The sequence below is a fragment of the Cricetulus griseus genome, chromosome 5 (assembly GCF_003668045.3).
Source record: "Cricetulus griseus strain 17A/GY chromosome 5, alternate assembly CriGri-PICRH-1.0, whole genome shotgun sequence".
In the NCBI taxonomy this organism is placed as follows: Eukaryota; Metazoa; Chordata; class Mammalia; order Rodentia; family Cricetidae; genus Cricetulus; species Cricetulus griseus.
Genome location: NC_048598.1, coordinates 176,054,131 through 176,060,130, shown reverse-complemented (window position 1 = coordinate 176,060,130; position 6,000 = coordinate 176,054,131).

The window sequence follows — 6,000 nt, the reverse complement described above, 5'->3', positions numbered from 1 at the left end:
CTCATACCTTATCTACAACTAATGCTCCAACTCATCTACAAGGTCACCAGAAAGCCACAGGACTTTGAATAGGGCACCACACAACAACAGGAATTTGACAGTGTTTTAGAATACTTAACAGACTATGAAACATTTACATACCCAGACCCAACTCTACCTTACACTATAGACATACTTCATACTAAACTATATCATAATTGAATGGTATAGAAAAAATGGGATCAGATTTTGATGTAAAAAAAAATTCCTGTACTCTGAGAATAGATATTCAAATTTTTAGAAATGAATTTGGACCTTGTTTTAGACATTAAAAAAATCTGAACCCACGGCTACAAAAGTAGTAAATAAATACATGATGTCATCTACCACTGCTACCTCGGATCAGAATGACTAGAGAAGCTCTCCACAGAGTACAGACAGAACCAAAGCTGTTAACTTGGAAATGGTACTGGCAAACGTAGATGGAAATTCCCTCTGGACAACACCCACCAAAGACTACACACCAGGAGACAGACGCATGCGCTCACTGTGGCACCACTCTACTTTTGAAGGTCCAATGCATTGCTCTCCTCCTTGTCCCAGTCACTGAACACTACTCCTTCTGCGGCCTGGATTCCAGCCTCAGAAGACACCTGGAGACATGTGGTGATATTTGCTTCACTGACACCTTGGTCTGGAAGTTGAATGCTGGTATTCCCACCCTCAAACTGATGTTCTTGTAAATCTGCCAGAGCATGACATGGGACTAATTTCAGACTCTACATGGTCTACTGCAACTTATAGCTACCTCTGACTTTACTAAGCTTCATCTGTGTCTTGAATTTTGTGTGTAAAAGAATTTTAATTTGAGATTTGGCCCCTGTGATACAACTTAACCTTGCATCGGACTTATTCCAGTTAGGAGAACTCACCAGGTATACCAACCTTAGGAAACCTGACAAATTTTCTAAAACTTGACGAATAAACTTGTGGCACACAAGTTCATTTTAGGCTTAAGTCTTTCTTTCATCCCTGGAAACCAAACATTAGACAAGACCCTAGGATGTAATGGCAGATATATACCTAATTACTCTCATCATAGTCTGTCATCACAACTGTAGGCCGACTACCCTCTGTTTTGTATCGGCTCTATTATCAGATGCTGTGAACACAATGCCTACTGAGATACTACACAGGAATCCCTAAGACTGACAACAAAGTAGATCAATCCCTCCTTATGCTGGTTCTAAGTACATGGTCCCTCTCTAGGGCTACTTGTCTTAGTTAGGGTTTTATTGCTGTGAAAGAGACACCCATGGCCAGGGCAACTCTTAATAAGGAAAACATTTAGTTGGGGCTGGCTTACATTTTCAGAGGTTTAACACATTATCATCATGGAGGGAAACATGGAGGCACACGGGCAGACACGATGCTGGAGAGATAGCTGAGAGCTCTACATCTGGATCCTTGGGCAGCAGAAAGAGACAATGTGTCACTAGGCCCGACTTGAGCTTCTGAAACCTCAAAGGCCCTCCCACCCCCCAGTGGCACTCTTCCTCCAACAAAGCCATACCTACTCCAACAAGCCACATCTCCTGATACTGCCACTCACCAGGGACCTATAAAAGCCATTTTTATTCAAACCACCACACTACTGTAATAGTAGAAACTATGGTTCCTAGGATTACACCTATGTCACTGCTGTCGCTGCAGACACCTGGACTTGGCCCACTACATCCTTTTTCCCAGAACTCCCCAATATAATAGAAGGATGGAAAGTACTCCAATAATACCAATGTAATTGCCATCTATTGGGATGCTACAGAATGGGCACATAAAGTCTATTGGATCGCACATGAGGAGCATAAAGTGGAAACATTATGTAGAATGCTAAACATTATATAACCCATAAGTTATGAGTTTTACCAGACTAGACAAATGCAATAACCGTCCTAAAGCCTTCAAATAATAGTTGCAAAAATCTGGAGAATGGCAGAAAGAGATAATATATGTTAAAGCAATTTATGCAGACCATTGTTGATGAACACTGTACTGCGTCTATAGAAACACCCCCACACCTACAAGATGAGCCTTTAATTGTCCACGACACCATTAGCTGGGATGGAACCTTTATGTGTACAGAAACTATGGAAATCAGTTTCACACCCTAATGATACTAATTTGGGGACCAGCTTGGCATGGGACCAGTTGAGGACTGTGAATGTATAGATTTTCATGTATCTGAGAATGAGAAACCCAGTTTTCAGCTGTCACTCCATCAATAACTAAACCACTCAATCTAAGACTATATTTTGGTCTACCTAATGACAGTGTACATTCCCCATTTGGAATAGAGGAAGTTAACAGAGAGAATAATTGATGATGACACTACACACACTTCCTCGGGCTTTTACAACAACCCATACTTTCTCTCTCTCTCTCTCTCTCTCTCTCTCTCTCTCTCTCTCTCTCTCTCTCTCTCACCTATAACATGAAGGATTGCTCAGAAGTCCCAGTCTTGGAGAGTTTAATCTCTAATACCTCCCAACCAGACACTCCTGTGCACACCAATTATGGAGTTCAATGATTTGGGAATGTATTGGGATACTTCTCAATACCTGCTTGTGTTCCTGAACCTGAATACCAACCCATATGACACTCTCTAGTGAACTCACAACAAAGAAGTCTAAAGCAAACCTAGGAACTCACTTTTCTAAAAATCTTGCCACATGATTTCACATTATTGCAAATCAGGCTTTTGAGGATACTTCAAAGTTTACTTCTGCCCAAAACTACACCTCTATACTGTGCAACTGTGAACTAATTTAGGTGTGTTTAGAGCAAAAAGAAAAAGAAAAACGCCCTACATTTTTGGAGACAATTTGTTAGTATTTGAGGCAATTAATCTACGGGAGACTGGTCAAGTTAAGCAGAATATCCCAACTCTAAAATAATCATCTAACATAGATTGAACATATTTGGAGAATGGCTACCCTCTAGTGGTAGATGGTGGAAGTACAACGACACATGTCTCTTGCTGAATTTTACTTCAATGTTGCTATCCATTCCAAGTGACATAACATCACTGCTTTTGTCAAGGGTAGGACACAAGTCACACATCCAGTATGGAAAGTGTACAGTACTTTCAATGAGAGTATTTCAAACTCTCAGTCAGGCAATGCCAATGCCATAGGTGTATCCATTATGATATAGACAAACTTACAGTGCTTAATAAAACCAAATTTATTTGAACTGAAACCTGAGGCTGGGGTTCAAAACAACCCAGATAGTGCCAATTGTAGCAGGTGTGTAATCTGATGGTTGCAGACCCCAAAGAGCCAGCTGTCATATTTTCATATGAAATCATCATGTGGTGAATCCTTCATTCATGGAAACTCAGATTATACCCCAACTACATCCAAAGGAGCCACGTGGCCTTTGCCCCATTCCCTAGTGAGTTTGGAATTAAAACATTCAAGTTTAGGGTACTCCAACTCTGTGCCACAAATGCTATGAGAACTGGCTAATGTAACTGAAGATTCATCATCTATATTCAGCTACAGTAATTGCCACAGGTCATCTCACTAGGACTCAAGCTACCTTACTGCCATGGCTACAGATGACCCTATAGTAACCTCCAACAAGGACCTAGGGTGCACAATAAAAATAAAGTTCCTTGGTGGGAATCCTTTTGACTTAACTATGATGATTTAATTACTAGCTTGATGACTGCATGTTCTTATAAATTTAATACCACCCAGCCTTTTAAGGGTAATTTGACTAAGATGTCCTGGATAACACATGTACCACCTACAGGTTTTCACTCTTCCCACATCTTTGACATGCCAATGTCTTTTAAATATACACCCTTCACAGATTGGACCCTGGAGTGGAAAATTACCATACATGGGATAGGGGGGGTCATAGGTCAATTTTATTGAAGAGAAATCACTTACATTCGAAAGTGATAACCCAGGGTCAACACTCGGAGCATCCAGTCTCAGCTGCTCTCTGAGACCCAACGGGAACCCCAAGAGAGACCCAGGCTTTCTCTCCCGAGGCCTATATCCCACACACCCTGTACTCACCTGTGGTCATCGCTACAGGATCCTGTGGGATGATGAGCAGGAGATGCAACCAGATGTTAAATTATGCACTAAACATTGAAAACCAGGATACACCCACAGACAACATTCTCCTGAAATCTTAGAACCCTATAGTGATAGTTTTACAACATAGGACTATTGTAATATTCTACAGCTCCAACATGTATTTTTCTGAAATGTATTTTGATATACAGAGCATTTGCCCTAAACGTTCTAGGTTTTCTCAGTCTTACAGAATTCCTAATTTCCCTACTCAACAAAACTGGAAAAGACAGTTATTTCAGTTTGATATTGCTGCTACCATAGGACTTACAGCTTTAACTATCTCCAAAACACACTGTCTTCGTCAGGGTTTCTACTGCTGCAATGAAACACTGTGACCAAAAAGCAAGTTTGTGAGGAAAGGGTTTATTTGCCTTTCACTTCCAGATCATAGTCCATCATTGGGGGAAGTCAGAACAGGAACTCAAACGGGGCTGGAACCTGGAGTCAGAAGCGGACGCAGAGGCCATGGAAGGGAGCTGCTCACTGGCTCACTTCCTCTGGCTTGTTCAACCCACCTTCTTATAGAATCTGGGACCAGGAGTCCAGGGATGGCACCACCCACCATGGGCTGGGCCCTCCCCCATTGATAACTAATAGAATAAAAGCCTTACAGCTGGATCTCATGGAGGCATTTCCTCAGCTGAGGCTCCTTCCTCTGATGACTCTAGCTTGTGTCAAGTTAACACACAAATCCAGCCAGTAACACACAACAAGCTTCCAGATTAGTGGGACACAAGGACATCTTATTAACTTACAGCAATTTCAATATAACCAAATACTTAGTTTTAACTTACTTTCTAAGAATTTTCAAACCAGCTTAACTGCTTCGAAATCTGAAACACTTAGATGATACGCAAACTAGACAAATTAGATGGATGTCTTTCAAAGAACAGTCTATCAGACAGACTGCTGTGTGGCTTGTACAACGCTTTGTTATCGAATACTGCACAACACACACATGGGAACTGTGCAACTTGCTAATGGTAGCTGTAGAGGGTACTACTAACCTCTTGAGAACTGGTATTAGACCTTTAACTGATACAACCAACAATGCAATCCCCATCAAAATTCCAACACAGGTCTGTTCTCAGCTTCCTCAACGACCTCCATATAAAACCAGATGTACTAACCCTGATAAAAGAGAAAGTGTGTGTAATAGCCTTGATGATTCATTGACATATGAGAGACTTTCTGAACCAAACACCAGTAGCACAGACACTAAGATCAACAATTAATAAATGTGACCCCCTGAAACTGAAACACTTCTGCATGGCAAAGGGCACCATCATTTGGACAAAGGGGCCGCCTACCCAATGGGAAAATATTTTTATCAACTCCACATCTGATAGAGGTTTAATATCCAAAATATATAAAGAGCTCAAGAAAGTGGTATCAAAAACCCAAATAATCCAATTTTTAAAATGGGGTACAAATCTAAACAGAGAATTCTCAATATAGGAAAATCAAATAGCTGAGAGATGCTTAGTCATCAGGGAAATCCACAGAAAAAGGACTCTGAGATTCCATATCACACCTATCAGAATGGCTATGGCCAAAAACATAAGTGACTCTCATGCCGCTGAGGCTGTTGAGCAAGGGGAACATTCCTCCATTGCTAGTGGGAGTGCAAACTTGTACAGCCACTATGAAAAAATCATCAGTATGGTGGTTCCTGGGAAAGATGGATTTCTTTCTTTTTCAAGATCCAGCCACATCAGTAACTCTTGGGCACTCACCTAAAGGTTGCTTCATCTTACTACAAAGAACACTTGCTCAGCCATGTTCATTGCTGCTCTGTTCATAATACCCAGAAGATGGAAACAACCTAGATGCCCCTCAACAAGAGATGGGATTTAAAAATTAATATGGT